The sequence below is a fragment of the Panthera pardus genome, unplaced genomic scaffold, assembly GCF_024362965.1.
Source record: "Panthera pardus isolate Hobbes unplaced genomic scaffold, ASM2436296v1 HiC_scaffold_2, whole genome shotgun sequence".
In the NCBI taxonomy this organism is placed as follows: domain Eukaryota; kingdom Metazoa; phylum Chordata; class Mammalia; order Carnivora; family Felidae; genus Panthera; species Panthera pardus.
In genome coordinates, this window is record NW_026526765.1 from 117730965 (window position 1) to 117752993 (window position 22029).

The following is a 22029-nucleotide window of genomic DNA, read 5'->3' on the forward strand; positions in this document are numbered from 1 at the left end:
ACCTCTTTTATCTTCTGATTTCCAATTTTTGACAGATTGATTCCAAGAAACATTTGTGTACTAGGAAAAAAAAATACAGTGCGAGTGCAATGATAAATGCCAACACAGACCTTAAGGTTGGAAGACAGTAGAGGGTGGTGGACACTGTGTAAAATCATAGAGCACATGTCCTACCCAAAGGGGGAAGATTATCTTCAGTTTCAGCTGCTTTTTGCCATCTGGGAATATAGACTCTGTGCCAGAGAGAAAATGAAATTCAAGAGAACCTGGAAAGCTGATTTTGTCTTTAATATGGAATTTTCAATTGATGAATGTTGATTAATTTTTTCATAAAACACTGGATGAACCATAGAAAGATCTCTGAGGGCCAACCCCTAGTACTTTCCTTTCATCAAATTTGGATAATTTTCAGATCACATTGAACAGGAAAAAGGATCAAAGACTAAGATTTGAGTTGAGAAATGTTGGAGCCATGATGAGACATTGAAGTGCCATGTTTATGACCTTATCAGTGGATCCAGAGTATAGTCCCATGACCACAAAGTCATTATTCCAATGGCAGATCTTTTGGTTTGGATAACTTCTATAATTATCAGGGAATTTGGCATGGGACATCTTAACAACAGGCTTCCAATGCTCATACCTTTACACCCCCACACCCATGTTGTCCTCCTCTCTGTATTTTTCAAGCTGTGTTCTGTTTTTATAGGAATTAACTCACTCTTACCAAACCGTCTAGCACACTGAGTCTAAAATCTTTATGAGATTGAATATTAACAATGTAATATGACCCAATGTTTTAAAACTCCTTAGAGTTTTGTGTAGGACACGTTAGCTATCTTTCTCTTAAGTGCAATTTAAAGCCTATGGAGGGACCTTCATAACTGGTCTTTTAAAGTCAAAATTACATGTTTTTAAAAATCTATTTATTGCTTATTGTGATGTTAATTTGATTGTGGATTATCTTGAAGAATAGACTCTGAAGTATAAGCACCACCTAATCCAGGTCAAAACCATCATCTAAAATCTCACATAGCATCTTAGCCTGGCTTGAGCTGGCTTCAGTGCAACCTGGCACGAACTCCTGTGCCAGGAGTTAGCAAATATTGAGCAATGGCTACAAATACATTTTTTTCATTTGTATATTTTTTTCTGTACCTTTCCAATACACAAAAAAGAAGCAAGGATAATAGATTAGGACTTTTCTCTGATTCCTAGGTACTAAAAAGGATGTATGCTATTTACAAGCTTATCTGGTAAAAATATGATGTGAGGGATCCCATGATAAGATGTAAAACTAGAGAAATGTTCTGGGTTCTCCTCATCTTGGTGGTGGTGGTGGTGGTGGTTGTTCATAGAATTGATCTTGGTCCAAACAGATCAGGATGAAAGGGAAGATTTATGCATTGCACTGACTGATGTTAATGGTATCTTCCTTAACTCAAGAAATCATTTACTGACGGCTCTGGGGATATAGTGACTTCCCACAAAGATGTAATTCATGTTCTCCTCGAGCTTACATTACATAGCAAGGGGAAGGGTCAGAGGGTGAACATCCAAATATGGAAGATGATTTTAGATGTTGTTACTTGGAAGACTGCTTAATGAAAGGATAAGGTAGAGGGTATGTGTGTGTATGTCACACTATGGTCAGAAGGACTATGTTGCCTTAGGGTAACAGGCCTGGTTTGAATATACACTGTAGTGTGTCCCATCTTCATATCCATGAAGCACAAATGCCACACAGTACTTCTTAGTGCCTATTTAGTGGGGATCACAGTGTGGAACAGGATTTCTAACACAATAGTCTCTGTAATGGTAGTGGTAATATTAATATCACCACAATACTAGCAGTGGTAATACTGACAGTAGTGGATTCTGGGTGCTTTCACATTTCATACCACTACAGTGATGCTAAGACTTTGAAAAAGTCACTTCTTTTTGTCTCATCTGTTCAAAGAGGCACTTGGAGCCAGTGACCTCCGTGGTGCCTTCCACTCTCTCTTCAAAAAGAAGAATGTCAAATTCTCCATTTCCTTATGTTCCATTTCAGTCTTAGTCTGGGTTTCTCTTCCAGTTGGTTTTCCATTATTCATTTCATCTTCATAAAATTTTCTTAGAACAGTAAGTGTGTGATTCAGTTCAGAGAACTGCTTTCTTTGACAGAGAGGAATCCCAATTTTGGGCTAGTCTTTGGGACTATGCCCAGGGGAGATTTTGGAGGTTAGGAAGAAGTTAGGTTCTAGAGTCTGAGACCCCTGGGTTTGAGTCCTGGTTCCACCATTTCATATGTGTAGCATTAGACAAGTAGCTTGACCTTTTTGAAATTTCATGTGCCCCCCTGTAAAAATGGGGGGGTCTACCTCATTGGATTTTTATGTTTATATGAAATAATGCATGTAAAATATTTGTTATGTGGTACCCACTAAAAGTTAGTTGTGATGATAATTAATTCAGTATATCTTCAGGACTGGCTATCTTTTAAAGATGAGTTTTTGATCTGAACCATATGTGAAATAATTGTACATGGAAGGGTCTTTGGGTCTAGCCTTCTGTAGCAGGCTTAGTGGCCTTCATTCATACTCTATAAATGATGGAGGTTTATTCTCTCTTTGATTCTCTTCATGCCTTTAGCATGTCACTTCCTCCTTCCATTAATGGCATAATGTTGACAAGAAGATAAAATTTGAAAATAGTGGAAATAGACTGGAAAGGGAAAAGAATGGTCATCTCACCTCGAAAGGAATCACTTGCATTAAAAAATGTAGTAATTCAGTAATACTTCACCAAAGGCCACAGTTTGATCACTAGCTTAATCTTTTAAGAGTATATGCCTTATAGTATGGAATCCTTGCCCCCAAAAGAACTCCCAGGCAAGTTTTGATTGTTTTAACTTGTGAAACTGTGGAAGATTATTTCTATTCCCTTTAGATATGTATCTCCCTCTTCTGGTGTATAGAAACAGTCATTTAATGCGTGTCTGGCAACATCGATCCATGGTTGAGGATAGGCTGCGCTATGGTTTCACCCAGCAGAACACCCAAGGGCAATTTGAAAGACAATGTAATTACACAGCTGGAAATAGGTCAGGACTTGGGACAAACACCCAGATGCTTTGGAAAGTAGCTTTGGTATTTGACGGCCCCTGGAGTGAGAAGTTATTTGGGTTGCTGTGCCTGGGAGTTTTTTTGTTTGTTTTTTTGTTTAGTTTTGAGCAGGTAGGCAGAAAGAGACCAATTCTGAGCATGTTCTTTGGGTATAAGCTTGGGTGATGCTGGTTGCCAGTGTAAGATATGGACACTCGTAATAAAAGCACTATATCAAAATGGCCCAAAGTGGGGCTATGAGGTTAGGCAGACCTGTGTGTGTTTACTGCTCCTCACCTTCTTAGCCTGGCACCCTATGCAAAATTATTTCACAACTCCAAGTGTCACTTTTTTCATTTCTATATTGGGTATAATAATAACACATAGGGTGTATGGATTAAGCAAGATAGTGAATATAACATGTTGAACACATGCCAGCTACTTGGAAAATAACTTGAAAGATGTGATAAAATACAAAACCCCAAGCTTTGGCTGCTCACATGTTGCTTTCGGTGGCCTTCCTTGGATTTCTCTCTCACAGTTCACACTTATGGTTCAGTTGCCACTGGTGAGGAGGCATTTACTTTATCTGAGGTAGGTGGATGTGGACATACCAAAGCCAGATACTGGATTCTTGACCAGGTAGAGACTGGTGTTGCCCTGTTAATGGGTATCACTGATGGATATGTGTCCTGAAGGAGCAAATCTCTTCCTCACAGACCATCAATAGCCGGTGGTCTGTGAGCCACAGTAGGCATGTCTCTGACTCTAGGAGAAGTTTTGTGGAACTATGGCCCTGGTTCATCTTAAGCACAATAAGACTACCAGGCTTTACTCGGGGGCTTATGGTACTGAAATGATGCAAACTTCTAGAGTAATATTGCACACAAAGAATGACCCAAAACAGTGTTAGTTGAAAAAAGTCAGCCCCTGGGGTCCGATAGGCTTAAATTCAATCTTGGATCTGCCAGTTACTCACTATGTGATCTTTGTCAGCTTGCATAAATTGTCAGTTACCTCATCTGTGAGATGGGGATACTAATAACTACCATGTATTTTGTAGATGATAAGGAATGAATACAAAACATTCATTCAGAGATTGGTGCATATATACAGGTAATATCTATAGGTTTATATTATCATCTTAAAAATTATGGCTATTCCCTTTAATCTTAAAACTATATTAAAGCACATAATCACCTTACATTAACTTGACTAAATATTACATAATATTATAAATACTTATTGAGAATTATTTTAGGCTCTGTGATGAGAACTAAAACACTGTTGCTGTCCTTAAGGAATCTGTATTTCGGTTGAAAGAATAGACACATAAATAAGGCAAAAATTCCCAAGTGCTAAACCGAAGGCACAAGGATCATGATGTAAGGACAAGGAGGAAACAAATTAATTCTGCATCGGGGGAACCAAGTAAATGTTCATGGAAGAAATGCCTTGATGGTGGCATTGTGTTGTGTGGCATTTTTATTGAAGGGACAATGTGAACAAAGGCTCAGAGTTAGAACTGTGTGGGGTGTGTATGAGAAATAACTTCATTATGACTGGATGCTACAGAACGTGGAGAGATGTTGTAGGATAGGTTTGGAAACTGGGTTGCAGTTTTATTCTAGAGGGCTTTGAATATGCAAATAAAATTTGTGCAGAAATGTCCTTTAAAAAATGACTTCATTCACTTGTCCCTTCCTTCCTTCAACACCATTTATTTAATGCCTACAGTGCCAGATACTGTTATGGAGAAAAAGCAGTGAACTGGATAAATCCAATGAGTTTCCAGTCCAGTGTGAGAAAGAACCATGAGTAAGCAATTTCATTAGTGTGCTGAATGGCCCCATAGCCAGGGAGGAAAGAAAGCTTCTTGCACAGTGACCTCGTCCACATTTGGGGGAAAAGAGAGGGATTTTCTGAGGAAATGACTCTCAGCTAACATTTGAGGGAATGAATCAGAGTTAATCAGGTGAAAGGGGTAGAGGAAGAATATTTTGAGTGGAAGAAACAGTATGTTTTAGAGGTGAGGCAGATTATAGTGGGTCTTAAGAATTCCAAGTTAATTCAAAATTGGTGGAGCACTGAGTGCAAGATAAGAGCTGGGAGGGATGGCTGACAGGTGGTCCTTAAGAGCCTTGTAAGTCATGCAAAAGAGTGTTTTATCTCTAGGGCCCAGAAAACTTTTAAGCCATGCTTGCTTTGCATACAGAGGGGCAGACTGTCTACAGAACCTGATTACATTTGTCTTTTAGAAAGATAGCTCTCAGCAGATTGGAAAATAGAGATTGGAAGACAAGACTGGAGTCAGAAAGACCACCTTAGAGGCTATTGGAGTCATGCAGACAGTTGTATCTGTGTTTACCTTTCCCAAAAGTTTACCCACAATGAGAGAAAAAGAAAGGTGACCCGTTTTCTTGGATTTTATTCTTACCTTGATGTATATAATGTACTTGGTTGCATGAGACGGTGGGGGGGGGGGTGTCAAATGGTTTATATCATTTTAGGCACTATTTCTAGCAATTGTTGAGAGGAATGGAGGCATCTCTGCCTTCCCAGGGGAGGAGGAAAGGGATCCTATCTTCTGCGACAGGGAAGCTGGGAAGGTGGCCTTTGCATACTTGGGGCAGTGTTTGCTGGATATCAGAAAGTATCTCAAAAAATAATTTTAGAAGTAGTTGCATCACTTTCCAAGAGCCCCCCCCCCCCAATCCCTCATTTGCCTGTAGAAGTGACAAGTAGGGGAAACAGTGCCCATTTACTGTAATGAGACCCAGAGCCAGCAGTATCTGCTCCAGGGAGATACAAGTAGGGCAGCTGATTTGACAGCAATTGTGTGCACTTCTGAACTTTTTCTTGGTCCCCTAGGAAATCAGAATAGCAAACAGCACAGTCCTGGAGTGTGTTGTTGCAAAGCTTCCCAACTCAGACCCTGTCTGATACCCTTGTCAAATGCAGCACTCCTATAGACTCATTAGAGATGGTTGGAGCTGCTTTTCTTGATACTGTTGACATAGTTTATCTTCTCTGTTGCTAGCTATTTGCTTCTGCTATGGTTGAAGAGAGAAAGAGGGTAAAATGTGAATCAGTGTTTGCTGAGACTGATTCAGATCTTAGACCTGAGAACTGGGGCAGGCATAAAGTTTATAGGACCCCAAATCAGTCACTAGCCAGTGAGTGACTTGATTCTAGAACCTGTTTCAATACTGTATTGGTTTTCTTTAATGTTATTTTTGAGAGAGAGACAGAGTGCAAGTGGAGGAGGGGCAGAGAGAGAGAGGGAGACACAGAATCCGACGCAGCTTCAGGCTCTGAGCTGTGAGCCAAGAGCCCAACATGGGGCTCGAACTCACAAGCTGTGAGATCGTCACCTGAGCAGAAGTTGGAAGCAACCAGGCACCGGTGTATTGGTATTTTGTTGCTATATAACAGATTACCACATACTTGGTGGATGGAAAGAGTACACATTTATTACCTCAACGTGTCTGTGAATCAGGATTCCAGACATGGGTTAGCTGGTCATCTGCTCAGGGTCTTACAGGGATGAAATCTAGGTCTTGATCAGCTGTGTCCTCACCTGGGGGATCCACGGTTCCTGACAGAATTTATTTTCTTGTGATACAGGAATGAGTTCCCTCCTTTCTTGAAAGATGCCAAATGGGAGCTGATCTCAGCTCCTAGAGGACACCAGTCATACCTTGCCACATGGCCCTCCTCTCATCAGCATGGCAGTTTTCCTTTTAATGGCCAGAAGCAGAATTTCTCTCTCACTTTGAATTTCTCAGCTTTACAAATCTCACCTGATTAGGTCAAGCCCACCCAGAATAAATTCCTTTTTGATTACTTAATTCCATCTGAAAAAAAAAATGCCACATAATGTAACACAATAATGGCATTATATCCTATCATATTTATGAGCTCACTCACACTTAAGGGGAGGGGATTATAGAGGATGTGCTCACCAGGTAGTAGGAATCCTGGGTTAGGAAGTATCTTAGAATTTTTGCTTGCCACAACTACCTATCAACTTTTGTCTACAGGTAGGTTCCTAAACATATGGAGAGTATTTCCCAATTTTCAAAGTGGTTACATCCTGTATAACCATTTATAAAATGAATATATTCAGTCTTGTTTATTCCTGAGAAGGTAGAATCTCAAAGGAGGAGATATTTGGGGTTTGTGAATGATCAAGTGCTGTATAAACATGAGAGATCGTGTCTATAGGGACCAAGTAGCTTTCTGGGTGTGATTTTTTTCCTACTATCACCATTTAAAAATAGTTGTAGGAGAGTGAGGAGTTAAGATGGAGGAGAAGTAGGGGGGTGGGTATTTTCCTCAGCCCTCAAACACAGCTGTATTGAGGTCAGATCACTCCGAACACCTAGGAAATTGATCGGCAGAGTGGCAGAAGGATCTCCACAGTTGGAGGGAGACAGCTTTGCAAGATTGAGGTATGTGCATGTGAATTGGGGGAGATAAAATAGCATAGGCATGGAGGGGAGGGAACCGTTTCTGTGCAGAGACAAAAAAGAGAGAGAGAGGGGTGTGAAATACAGCATTGAGTTAGTACAAGAAGAAAACCTTTCTGGACCATAGACTGGGGAACAAGAAGTACAGAGAGTGTCAGTTCTTTTTTGCAAATAGCCTCAGGAGCTAAAACTTGGAGGTCTCAGCAAAGGCAAAGGCCTTTCAGCAGAGGCTCTACTCTGGAGCAGGGAAGAAAATTTACATGGTGCCAGGTCCTTTAAGACACCTGATTTTGAATCCCAGCTGAGCACCAAGGAGAACTGGGACTCAGGACAAGCTGACCACCCTGGCTATTCTGTGAAGACTGCCTGAATAGTGTGGGTTGAGATCCCCAGTCCAAGGAGAAGAGATTGGGCTGGTGCCATTTCCCCCAATACCAACATGGTGGGACTTCAGAGAGCAGCACAGTGGCTCCCAATGGAGGTGGGACCCGCTTACACCAAAACCCGCCCCTCTATGCCTGGTAACTGCTTATCTATTGGAGGAAGACTGACTGACCTACCGCAGCCAGACTGTCCTCCAAACCAGCAGAGCCACCAGCCCCAGGCAACAACAGACAATTCTTTTTTTTTTTTTTTTCTTTCCTCCCTCCTCTTGTTTTCTTTTGGAATCAGGCTCATAGTTTCTGATTTTTTATAATTCACACACACATATATATGTATATGTGTGTATGTATACATATAGATGTGTGTATATGTATATACACACACACATATATATATTTTGATCAGTAATTTTTATTCTATACTTTCCCCATCTTTTATTCTTTATTTTCCTTTCTCTTTCTCTGGAATTAGGCTTACAGTTTTTTGATTCTCTACTTTTCTTTTCTCCCCTTTCCTTTTTCTCTTTTTATGGGATCAGGCCCCCTCTTTTTTTTTCCAGGGCTCATACCTAGTTGATGATCGAACCACTCCACCACAGTAAGCAAGGAGGAGCTCTGCAGAGGATTGACCAGTGGGATAGGAACAGCCAAAATGCAACAGTAGAGTGTATACAACATACACCAAACACTTCCTGGGGTGCCGTGCCCCTGCACAGTGTATGACCCCTTTTTAATATAGTAGTACTTTCAGGTGTAGGGCACATAACAAGCTTTTAAAACACACAAAAGACGGGAGCCTGGATGGCTCAGTTGGTTAAGGGTCTGACTTGGGCTCAGGTCATGACCTCATGGTTCATGAGTTGGAGCCCTGTGTTGGGCTCTCTGCTGATAGCTCAGAGCCTGGAGTCTGCTTCAGATTCTCTCTCTCTGACACTCTCCCCTCTCCTCTCTCTCTCAAAAAATGAATAGACATTAAACACACACACAGGACAGAAACTTAGCCAAAATCACAAGGCGGAGGAATTCTCCCCAAAATAAAGGTAAAGAAGAGATCACAGAGAATTGCTCAAAACAGGTTAACAATATATCTGAATAAGAATTTAGAATAACATACTGCCACAAAAACAGACACTCAGATCAATGGAACAGAATAGAGAACCCAGAAATGGGCCCACAAATGTATGGCTAACAAATCTTTGACAAAGCAGGAAAGAATATCCAATGGAATAGATTCAGCATTCCAGCTGAATCTCTTCAGCAAATGGTGCTGGGAAAACTGGACCACTTTCTTACACCATACACAAAAATAAACTCAAAACGGATGAAAGATGTAAATGTCAGACAGGAAGCCATCAAAATCCTAGAGGAGAAAGAAGGCAAAAACCTCTTTGACCTCGGCCACAGCAACTTCTTACTCAACGCATCTCCAGAGGCAAGGGGAACAAAAGCAAAAATGAACTATTGGGACCTCATCAAAATAACCTGAGCTGAAGTCAGACGCTCAACCGGCTCAGCCACTCCTGAGCCCCATACACTTCCATTCTTTCTATTCACAAAGCACTCCTTCAGAGAGTGCCTTAGAGATCCCTGGAAGGGGCTATGTGAGCCACTAAATTATGAGATGTCAATAAATCCGTTTGCTGTGAGAATTTTCGCCTTACATTACTTGAAGCCATGAACTGGAAGTCAGTAGATGGATGGCCATCATTGTGCCTTCCCCTTTAAAAGCAGTTTTTGGGTGGCCTAGGGACACCGTTTTCACCAGTCTGTATTGGGCCCTAGTGCAAATTAGGAAGAGGTATCATCTAAAGGCAGTCAGAGAAAGATAAATGTATCATTTCACTTATAGGTGGAATTTAAGAAACACAACAATGAACACAGGGGAAGGGAAGGAAAAATAAGACAAAAAGAGAGGGAGGCACACTGCAAGATACTCTTAATTACAGAGAACAAACTGAGCATTGCTGGAGGAGAGGTGGGTATGGGGGGATGGGCCAAATGGGTGAAGGGCATTAAGGAGGGCACTTGTTGGGATGAGCACTGGGTGTCGTATGTAAGAGATGAATCATTGAGTTCTACTTCTGAAACCAATACCATACTGTATGTTAACTTGATTTTAAATAAACTAAAAAAAAAGTATAAACCTGGTTACATTAAAATTAAATTCTCTTACTCAAAAGAGAAAAGAATGTGAAAAATCAAACTACAAACTGAGAAAAAGTGTTTGCTACAAAAATGAATAGTCATTATATTTAAAGAGCTCCTCCAAATTAATGATAAAAAATACCACACTAGAAAGATGGGCAAAACTTACTAACTGGCACTCCATAAAAGAAGAAATAAAATGTTGTGTGAATATACAATAATCAACCTCATTAGTGATCAAGAAATCTATAAAAAAGTAGTATTTTATTCCCAATAGATGGGCAAAGGTCGATAATATTGACAAAATCAAGTGTGACAAGTGTTTAATTATCTCTTAAACACTGCTGACAATAGCAATACAACTGCTTTTGAAAAATTGGGAATACTTTTAAAGATGAACTATTTAATAAATTCTAGGACTTAGCAATTATACTACCAGTCATACTCATTCAGAAACTCTTGCCCAAGTGCATCAGAAGGCATGTACAAAGATGATCACAGCGGCATTGTTTTTAACAGCAAAAATCTGCATACAACTCAAATGACCATTGCCAGGAAAATGAATAAATTGTTATACAGCAATGAAAATGAATGAACTTTAGGTGTATACGTCATTATGGGTGAACCTTAAAAATAAAGTAGTGAATTAAAAATTGAGTCACAAGAGATCACAGCATGTGATACTTTTTTTTAATGGAACTCTTAGTCTTCCTCAAGGATGGAAAAAGTCATTTAAAAAATTCCAACAGCCCAGTCTTTTGTTTCTTTAATCAGAATTATTGGAATTGATGGTGTGCAGAAAACCTAATGTAAGTAACTGTAATTCTCTTGGTTGATCAAGCAAACCTTTAGAATGAACCAGTTAGTGCAATGAAGGAAAAAATTTCTGAGAAACACTATCCGTCTCTGATATTGTCGGGAAATGAAACCTGTGGTTACTCAAATACTTTAAATACAGTTACCATGAAGACCATATACAGATTACAAAATTAAAAGGACTATAGAAACCTTGACTTCTCCCCATCCTGCCAACAACTCAGTGAACCTTAAAACACAATGTAGTTTTGAGACCCATTCACCATTCCTGACTCCCAACACAACCTCCTCACATCAAACATGGTACCATCTCTCATTTGAATCCGAACAGCATATTAACTGCTCTCCTTATGTCAGCCCTGAACCAACTCTTACCCATGCTAAGGTTCTTCCCAAAGTAACAAGGACAGTGGTCATTTGAAAACACAATTCATACCAAATCCTGTAATCACCTCCCCCCTCCCGCCCACGAATGGCTTCTCATCTCACATAGAATTAAACCCTTGTCCTGCACAGGCATGGCACCAGGCTACTTCTCTAACTTCATCTTCTAATAATCTTCCAGTCACACTGGCCGTTTTGCAATTTCCTGTTTGTGCAAAGCAGGCTCCCACCTTAGGGCCTTAACGTCTATTTTTAAATAGCTAACTAAATGAAAATGGGTCCTAGATGAACAAATGACAAAAATGTGCCATCATCTAATGTTAATGATTTACCCAATTCTGCAGATCTGTGAGGCAGTAAAACCATCCTACCAGATATGTTGTGGTGAAGGTAATGTTTTCCTTTTGAAAATTTTTTGGATACATTTTACATGTCTTGGAAGCCATTTGCACATTGTGTCTTATACAGAGTGTCTCATTACCCAAAATATACATTCTCTGTAAGATCATCAGGCAATCTGCTATTAAGCACACGTGTATTAACCTTGCCTGCTTCACTCATAACCTACCCATACATACTCCCCCCATGAAGAGGTATATTTTCTTTATGAAATATTCTTTCTCAGGACATATGAAGTATTTTCAAAAAAATATATTCGTAATGAGATTTTGAATGATCACCTCAACTTGGAGAAATCACCCCTTTATCCAAGCCAGCTCCTCCTGTTCTTTCAGGAAGACCTATGATCTCTGGCTATTAACTGAGCGTTTTATGGGCTGAAAATGGAAATGGAAGACATGAGAACCATAATTTAAGTCATGATATGGCTTCTCAATTAAAGTGATATTAAAAAGCAATAAAACCCTCCACCTCAGCCCCCAGGTACAAGGGTTGCAGAATAATTAGAATTCCTTCTCAGAAAGTAAGAAAAAGAATGTTTTAGTCTAATACTGCTTATAGCACATACAGAAAGTCAAGAGAAAATCAGAAAAGGAGCAAGGAAGGTGCCTTGAACATTTCCTTTGCCCATACTGGCTGGAGTTTTTTTTTCTGGTATCAGAAGAGTAAAAATCAGTGCAATCTTATCTACCAGAACTGCTAGGTCAGTCAGGCCTTGATGGCCTTGGCTCCAAGTGGCTGCTCACACAGACAGTGGAGCTCAGAAATAGCTCCTAACACCTGCTCCCTTGGCCCAGGAGCTCTGTGAGAATAGGACTGTGGTTGGGTTTGAAGTCTTTTTAAAGTAAGTAGCAAGATGTGATTCTACAGTGGAAACGGTCACACTTTGTGAAGAGAGGAGTGTAAACAGTCTGATGTACATATCTACATTTGTCTTCTAGCCCAAAGTCATGTCTCTTCAACTCCTTTCTACTTTCAAGGGACATCTTGACATTTCATCACTACTTGTGTTTTTTTTTTCCTTAAGGACAACTGATGAATGCTGGGCCCTGACCAATGATGTGAAGACTGTGCCTGCTTCTAGGAACACAGGAGCCAAGTAAAACCATTCGATAGACACATCTAGACACCAACTATATGATGATAATTACAATGATAATCACAGAGACTTAATATGTTCCAGGTACTTTGCTAGGTTCTTTAATCATCTAAACTTGATCCTCATAAAAATTCTATGGGATAAACATTGGTATATTATATTAGCATTCTCATTTAATAGATGAGGAAAATAAAGCATAGGTTAATGAATTCTATACTGCTTTCTCAAGAAGGATATAAAGTTATCTAGCTTCACCCTTTAAAAATGACTTTTAGGGGCGCCTGGGTGGCTCGGTCGGTTAATGAGCTCATGGTCCATGAGTTCGAGCCCCGTGTTGGGCTCTGTGCTGACGGCTCGGAGTCTGGAGCCTGTTTCGGATTCTGTGTCTTCCTCTCTCTCTGACCCTCCCCCGTTCATGCTCTGTCTCTCTCTGTCTCAAAAATAAATAAACGTTAAAAAAATGACTTTTATAATGCTTTTCAAAATTAGTACATTAAATAAATGCTTTGAATTGAAAACCCCTATTAATAATAGCACTAGGTGCAAAGCATACCACATAATCAGCCACTAAAACCCTAACATCAGTTGTTTTATCTGATTAGGATGGATGGATGAGTTTTTCTCTTTGAAGACAGTTGGGTTTCATGAACAGTTAGTGAACAAACTGAAAGAAATGGAGCAAAAAGGGTGATTCCAAAATTGTGGAGAAAAGGCACATATTGCCTATGGCAAGGGGAACTGGGTGACTGGGGAAGGGAATCAGAAAAAGTCTCCTATTTTAAGAAAAAAAAACTCTCCTGCACTGTTGGTGGGAATGTAAATTGGTGCAGCCTTAGTGTAAAACACTATTGAGGGTTCCCCCAAGAAATTAAAAATAGAGGTATCATGATCCAGGAATTCCAATACTTGTTATTTATCCAAAGAAAATGAAAACACTAATTTGATAAGATAAATGCACATTGATTGAGCATTGCTCAATTGATGATTATTGCTACGTTATTTATAATGATCAAGATATGGAAGCAGCTTATAAGTCACCAACAGGTAAAGAAGATTATGTGTGTGTGTGTGTGTGTATACACAAAGTACCTGTACACACACACACATAACCATATACACACACACACACACACACGTGTGTGTGTGTATGTGTGTGTATATATATATATATATATATATATATATATATATACAAAAAATTCACTGTATACAATGCGATATTACACAGCCATAAAAAAGGATGAGATCATGCCATTTCTAACAACATGGATGGACCTAGGAGGTATTATGGTAAGTGAAATAAGCCAGACTGAGAAAAACACCATATAATTACACTCATATGTGGAATCTAAAAAACAAAATAAATGAATAAACAAAAAACACAATCAGACCTCTATAGACAGTAAAGTGATGGTTGTCAGAGAGGAGGGAAGTAGGCAGATGAGCAAAATGGGTGAAGGGGAATGGGACATACAGGCCTCCAATTACAAAATAAGTAACTCACAGGAATAAAAGATATAGCACAGGGAATAGTGCTGTATGGTGATAGACTGTAGATATACTTGTGATAAGCATAACATATAGAGATGCTGAATCACTATGTTGTACACCTGAAATGAATGCAATGTTGTGTGTCAACTAAAATTTTTTTTAAAGATCCAAAATCAATATTCTACTAATAAAAGTCTCTGATTTTACTGTCTAATCTTTTGTGCCTTTCACATTTACAGCCTTTGTGTATACCTTGTCTATTCCAAAAATTATGTTTTAAGTTGGTATGTAAAAAGGACAAGGAAGAACCCACAAGACCATTATTCTCCACTTCAAAATTCTGCCTTGAGTCTGAGTAGACTCTATCAATAATATCCCATTACTTGTAAAGATTACCTTGCATTTATCTTGTAACCTATTCTTCTCTTCGTTAGCTCAGATAAGGGAAGCCAGGCTCCCAATAAATTTCAGCTTGCAAGTCCTCCTGAAAGAAGTGGATGAATGAAAAGACATTGTATTCCCCAAATAACCAGGCTGAGTCCATGGGGAGGGTATAGGTGGTGTGCCTGCCTGTTTTAGGAAATGCACCTGACATTGCAACAAGGGACCACTGCTACTATTTTAGACCAACACACACAGAGTTTATAAATAACATACCTAGGATTATCTCATTCCTGTGAGTGCTACAAGTCTAAAGTCTGATGAATTTTCAAAGAGAAAATGTACACAGAAAATATGGCTTTGGCACTTCTCTGTCATGACATATTCTGCCATTGGTTAACCATGTAGTCTTAGCCAAGTCACTTAACTTCTCTGAGATTCAGTTTTCACAGATATGAGAAATGGAGAAAAGCCCAAAATTCTGCTTATCTCACATGATCATGGAGATAAGTGAAAGAAGTGACTATAGACGTATTTTGTCAATGAAGGTGAACACAAAAGTATTAGCACAACTATTCCTTTCCCGTTATCCACCCAGTTCCCATTAGAGGTTTTATCCAGAAGATTCTGAGTCCAGCACTCTTCCCACCACACCCTGCAGACCCCCTGCAGCCTATGGAATATTATCGCACAGTTAAGTCTCTTCCAAGGAATTATTAGTAGGTAACTCAATCTGTGGCTCTGTGCCTGACTTACTCCCAGGTGTAGCATGTATTAGGTCCTGCCATCTGTCCCTTACATGAACCACGTGACCTTGGATAAGTCCTATAACCTATCTGATCTTTGATTTCATATTTACAAATTTGGGTAATAATAGTTTCCCTTCATTATCCTACAGGCTTGTGGGTGTGTATTAATAAGGCAGTCTGTCAAGACATCTCAAAAACACTCAAGACCACAGTCATTGCCATGACATATACTGTCTCTCCCCATTAAAGTATATTCACAGGACAGGGGATTTTACTGATGTATCTTCAGCATATAGAATATTGCCTAGCACATAATATACATTTAATAAATACTTGTCAGTGAGTGACATAAATGCAAGCACTTGACATTATCACCAATATTACTCTTCCAAACTGGTTATGTAAAGTGTAAGGTCTAAAACTCAAAGCATTCTTTTTCTGTACACATTTATGTGTAATCTAACCCTTCAATGAAAATATATAGAAGCAATTTTCCTCTTGAATACACAAAAAGAAATAGAACATAGAAAAATATGCCCTAGGCTCTATAGTTCCAGGACACCTGCAAACAGGGAGATCACTCCCTGACAATTGAGATCTAAACATTTTCAAAATTAATTTAATAGCAGTATTTTACAATAACATCAAACATCCCTAATAAGGGAAATGCCAAGGCGAAAGATATTAGAAGCCACTAAGGCCTAGCTAAGTAGGAACAGAGATGCTGGGTCTTTGGAGAATGGTTATAATGGTAGCTCCTGAATTTCATGTGCTACTTCATCCCATTGGAAGAAGCCACACTCTATAACCCTTGGGTAAATACAGGCCTCAGAGCCCTGCCCCTTCCTCTTATACAATGTCAATTGTGAACACTTAGAAATGATCACCAGTGGAGGTGTGAAGATGGCAGAGCAGTATGGGGACCTTCAGCTTGTCTCGCCCCTGCAAAGCAGCTAGATCAGCACCAAACCATTTTGAACATGTAAGAAATTGATGAGGATTAACACAACAATCTGCATTACTTGAGCCACAGAACTTGGCAGGTACACAGTGCAGAGAGGTGAATTGGAGGAGAGAAAAGCTGTGGAGGGTGGGGAGCCATTTTTTGCAGAGAGAGGACACAGAGAGAAAGATAAAGGGGGAGAACAACTGAAACAGGAAGAAATAGAAAATTCGAACAGACACATAACCAGTAAAAAAACTGAATCAGTAGCGAAAACTCTCCCAACAAACAAGAGTCCAGGGCTTAATGGCAAGGGGAAGTCCAGGGGAATTCTGCCAACATTTACAGAAGAGTTAAAACCTATTTTTTTGAAACTGTTCCAAACAATAGAAATGGAAGGAAAACTTCCAAACTCATTCTATGAGGCCAGCATTACCTTGATTCAAAAACCAAAGATAGCACTAAACAGGAGAACTACAGACCATTTCCCTGAGGAACATGGATGCAAAAATCCTCAACAAGATACTAGCCAGCTGGATCCAACAATACTTTAAAAGAATTATTCACCATGATCAAGTAGGATTTATTCCAGGGCTGCAGGGCTGGTTCAATATCCTCAAATCAATCATGTGATACATCACATTAATAAGAGAAAGGATAAGAACTACATGATATCCTCAATAGATGAAGAAAAAAGCACTTGACAAAATACAGCATCCTTTCTTAATAAAAACCCTCAAGAAAGTCAACATAGAAGGAACATACCTAAACATCATAAAAGCCATTTATGAAAAGCCCACAGGTAATATCATCCTCAATGAGGAAAAACTGAGAACTTTCCCCTTAAGATCAGGAACACAACAGGATGTCTACTCTGACCACCGTTATTCAACATAGAGTTGGAAATCCTAGCCTCAGCAATCAGACAACACAAAGAAATACAAGGCATCCAAATTGGCAAGGAAGAAGTCAAACTTTCACTCTTTGCAGATGACATGATACTCTACATGGAAAACCCAAGTATCCATCAAAAAACTTCTAGAACTGATCCATGAATTTATCAAAGTCACAGGATATAAAAATCAATGTACAGAAACTGGTTGCCTTTCTATACACCAATAATGAAGCAGCAAAAAGAGAAATCAGGGAATTAATCCCATTTACAAATGTACCCAAAAACTGTAAAATACTCAGGAATAAACCTAACCAAATAGGTAAAAGATTTTTTTATACACTGAAAACTATAGAAAGCTTATGAAAGAAATTGAAGAAATGTCAATACTACTCAAGGAAGTCTACATATTCAGTGCAATCCCTATCAAAATAACACCAGTATTCTTCACGGAGCTAGAACAAACAATTCTAAAATTTGTATGGAAGCACAAAAGACCCTGAATAGACAAAGTAATGTTGAAAATGCCTCCAAAGCTGGAGGCATCACATTTCAGAACTTCAGGCTGTATTACAAATCAGTAATGGTTAAGACAATATGGTACTGGCACAAAAACAGACACATAGATCAATGGAACAGAACAGAGAACCCACAAATGGATCCAGAAACATATGGCGAACTCATCTTTAACAAAGTAGGAAAAAAGATACCCAACTGAGGAAAGACAGTTCTTCAGCAAATGGTGTTGGGGAAACTGGACAGCGACATGCAGAAGAATGAAGCTGAACTACTTTCTTACAAACACAAAAATAAACTCAATATGGATGAAAAACCTAAATGTAAGACAAAAAACCATCAGAATCCTAGAGGAGTAAACAGGCACCAACCTCTTTTACTTGGGTCACACAGCAACTTCTTACTTGACATGTTTCTAGATGCAGGGGAAAGAAAAGCAAAAATCAACTATTGGGACCACATCAAGATAAAACCTGCAGAGTGATGGAAACAATCAACAAAACTAAAAGGCAATTGATGGAATGGGAGAAAATATTTGCAAATGACATATCAGATAAAGGATTAGTATCCAAGATCTATAAAGAACCTCTCAAACTCACCACCCCAAAAAACAATCCACTGAAGAAATGGGCATAAGACATGAATAGACATTTTTCCAAAGAAGACATCCCAATGGCAGACAGACACATGAAAAGCTGCTCAACATCACTCATCATCAGGAAAAAACAAATTAAAACCACAATGAGATACCACCTCATACCCACCCGTCACATGGCTGAAATGAACAACTCAGGCAACAACAGATGTTGGAGAGGATACAGAGAAAGAACACTTGTGCACTGCTGCTGGGAATGCAAACTGGTGCAGCCACTCTGGAAAACAGTATGGAGGTTTCTCAAAAAATTAACACTAGAACTATCCTATGACACAGCAACTGATCTACTAGGTATTTATCCAAAGGATATAGGAGTGCTGTATCCCAATGTTTATAGCAGCACTATCAACAATAGCCAAAGTATGGAAAGAGCCCAAATGGCCACTCACTGACAAATGGATAAAGATGATGTGGGGTGTGTGTGTGTGTGTGTGTGTGTGTGTGTATACACACACACACACACACACACACACACACACACACACAATGAAATAGTACTGGTGATGAAAAATAATGAAATCTTGCCATTTGAAACAACATCGAGAGAACTAGAGTATTATGCTAAGTGAAAAAAGTCAGAGAAAGACTAATATCAAATTATTACACTCATATGGAATTAAAGAAACAAAACAGATGAACAAAGGGAAGGGAAGAAAAAATAAGATAAAAACAGGGAGGAAGACAAACCATAAGAGACTCTTAAATACAGAGAACAAACTGAGGGCTGCTGGAGGGTTGTTGGGTGAGGGAATGGGCTTAATAGGCGATAGGCATTAAGGAGGACATTTATTGGTATGAGCACTGAGTGTTATAGATAAGTGATGAATCACTAAGTTCTCCTGAAGTCATTATTATGCCATATGTTAACTAACTTGGATTTAAATAAAAAATAAAACCCCTAAAGACTATACCAAAAAAGAGAATTTATGAATCACTAACGTTAAAGAATACAAAATTAACGTACAGAAATCTGTTGCATTTCATATGCTAATAATGACGTAGCAGAAAGAGAAATTAAAAAAACAATTTCAAATGCACGTCCATCAAAGGAATAAAACACCTAGGAAAAAAATTTAACCAATGAGGTGAAAGGTCTCTATTTTAAAAACTGTGAAACATTATTAAAAAAATTGAAGATGACACAATCAAATGAAAAGATATACTATGTTCATAGATTGAGAAGAATTAATATTGTTAAAATGTTTCATACTACCCAAAACAGTCTACCGATTCAATGCAATCCCTACCAAAATACCAATGACATTGTTCACAGAATGAGAATAATCTTAAAATTTCTATAGAACTATTAAACACCTGCAGAGCCAAAGAAACCCTGAGAAAGAACAAACCTGGGCCTATCACAATCCCAGATGCCAAAGTATACCACAAAGCTATATAATCTAAAAAGTATGACACTGGCACAAAAATACACACATAGATTAATAGAACAGAATAGGGAGCACAAAAATAAACTCAAGCTTATGTGGTCAATTAATATATGACAAAGAATGCAAGAATATACAATGGGAAAAAAGTCTCTTCAATAAATGGTGTTGGGAAAACTGGATAGCTGCATGCAAAAGAATGAAAGTGCACCACTTTTTTATGCCATATACAAAAAGAAACTCAAAATGGATTGAAGACCTAAATGTTGAGAACTGAAACCATAAAAATACTAAAAGATTAGATAGGCAGCAATCTCTTGGAATCAGCCTTAACAACATTTTTGTGTATCTGTCTCCTGAGATAAGTGAAACAAAAGCAAAAATAAATTATTGGGCTTCTCCTTCCACTGCTAATGAAACCATTTCTCAATCTTACCCCTAGTTTCTCTTTGCTTAGCCCACTCTCAAGCCTTGGTAAGGTCAGAGACTTGTCCAAGCCCTCTTCTTCCCTAACACCCTCCTCCAGTGACTTCCAACTCACTTCCTTTTAAGCATCTGTCTTCTGAACTTGATTTACTGTATCCCAATAAGTGGTGACCCTAAGCAGCCTGGTGTAGCAAGAAGAGCACTAGGCTGGGAACCAGAAGGCCCAAATGTGAGCCCCAAATCCCCTGATATCCAGCTGCAAGATCCTGGGAAAGGCCCAATGCCTTCTTTGAGTACCCAAGTCATTATCAGTAAAATTATACTAATTCACAGGCCTGTGTGAGCACGAACTGTGGAAAAAAAAAAACACTATTGGGACTATGCCAAAATAAAAACGTTTTGTAGAGCAAAGGAAACCATCAGCAAAACAAAATGCCAACCTACTGAATGGGGAAAATATTTGCTAATGATACATCTGGTAAGGGTTTAATTTGCAAAATATATAAAGAACTCATACAACTCAACCCAAGACACAAATAATCTAATTTAAAAATGGGGAGAGTATCTGAATAGATATTTTTCCAGGGAAGACATACAGATGACCAACAAACACATGGAAAGAAACTCAACATCACTAATCATCAGGGAAATCCAAATCAGTGAGTTATCCGTTTGCATCAGTCAGAATGACTGGTATCAAAAAGACAAGAAATAGGTGTTGGTAAGGATGTAGAGAAAAGGAAACCCTTGTGTACTGTCAGTAGCAATGTAAACTGGTGCAGCCACTATGGAAACCAGTATGGATGTTCCTCAAAAACTTAAAAATAGAAATACCATATCATCCAGTAATTTCACTACTGAGTATATACCCAAAGAAAATGTCAATACTAATTCAAAAAGATGTATACATCCTTATGTTTATTGCAATATTATTTATAACAGCTAAGATATGGAAGCAACCCAAGTGTCCATTCATAGATGAATAAAGATGTGAATACACACACACACACACACACACACACACACACACACACACACTATTTCTCACCCATAAAGAAGAAAGACATCTTGCCATTTGTGACAACATGAGTGGACCTAGAGAGTATTATGTTAAATGAAATAAGCCAGATAAAGATAAATACCATATGATTTCACTTATATGTGGGATCTAAGAAACAACAAATGAGCCAAAACAAAAAACAGAAACAGACCCATAAATACTTGTAACAAACTGCTGGTTGCCAGAGGGGAGGGCAGTGGGGAGATGAGCAAAACTGGTAAAGGGGATTAAGAGGTACAAACTTCCTGCTGTAAAACAAGTCACAAGGATAAAAGGTACAGCACAGGGAATATAGTCAATAATTTTGTAATCCCATGGTGTGGTGATAGATGTTAAGTACACTTAATGCAGTGAGCAATGCATAATCTACAGAATTGTGAGTCACACTATGTTGTACACTTTAATGTAACATTGTATGTCAATTATACTTCAAATAAATGAGTAAATGAATAAATAAATCCAGCTAGCTAGATTTATGTATCTATCTACCTATCTACCTACCCATCCATCCATCCATGCAAGAAAATTCAGCCAGTATAAATCACCATTTCAAGCCTCTTTCATGATACAGAAAATTTTCCACTATACAAAGTTAGCTTAAAAAGCAGAATATAAAATTGTACAGACAGTGAAATTCTAATTGTTTTAATACTAGGAAGTAGTTCTGAACAAGGGGTAACGTCTAGAGAGATTTTGATTATTACAATGGATGGTAGGGAGTTTTGGCCGGCATCTCTACTCTGCTGA

At 38.7% G+C, this 22029-nt stretch overlaps 1 protein-coding gene across 2 annotated transcripts in view; it reads left to right on the forward strand.

Annotated features, from left to right (window-relative positions):
- Positions 1-22029, forward strand: part of PRELID2 (PRELI domain containing 2) — a 184412-nt gene that overhangs the window by 142999 nt on the left and 19384 nt on the right. Inside the window, exon 7 of one of the 2 annotated variants that reach the window (XR_008423862.1) lies at positions 12713-12868. The gene's annotated coding sequence lies outside the window, so the exon portion shown is untranslated. Of the gene's footprint in view, positions 1-12712; positions 12888-22029 lie in introns of those variants that run through there. The other variant, XM_053907380.1, reaches the window with a different exon arrangement.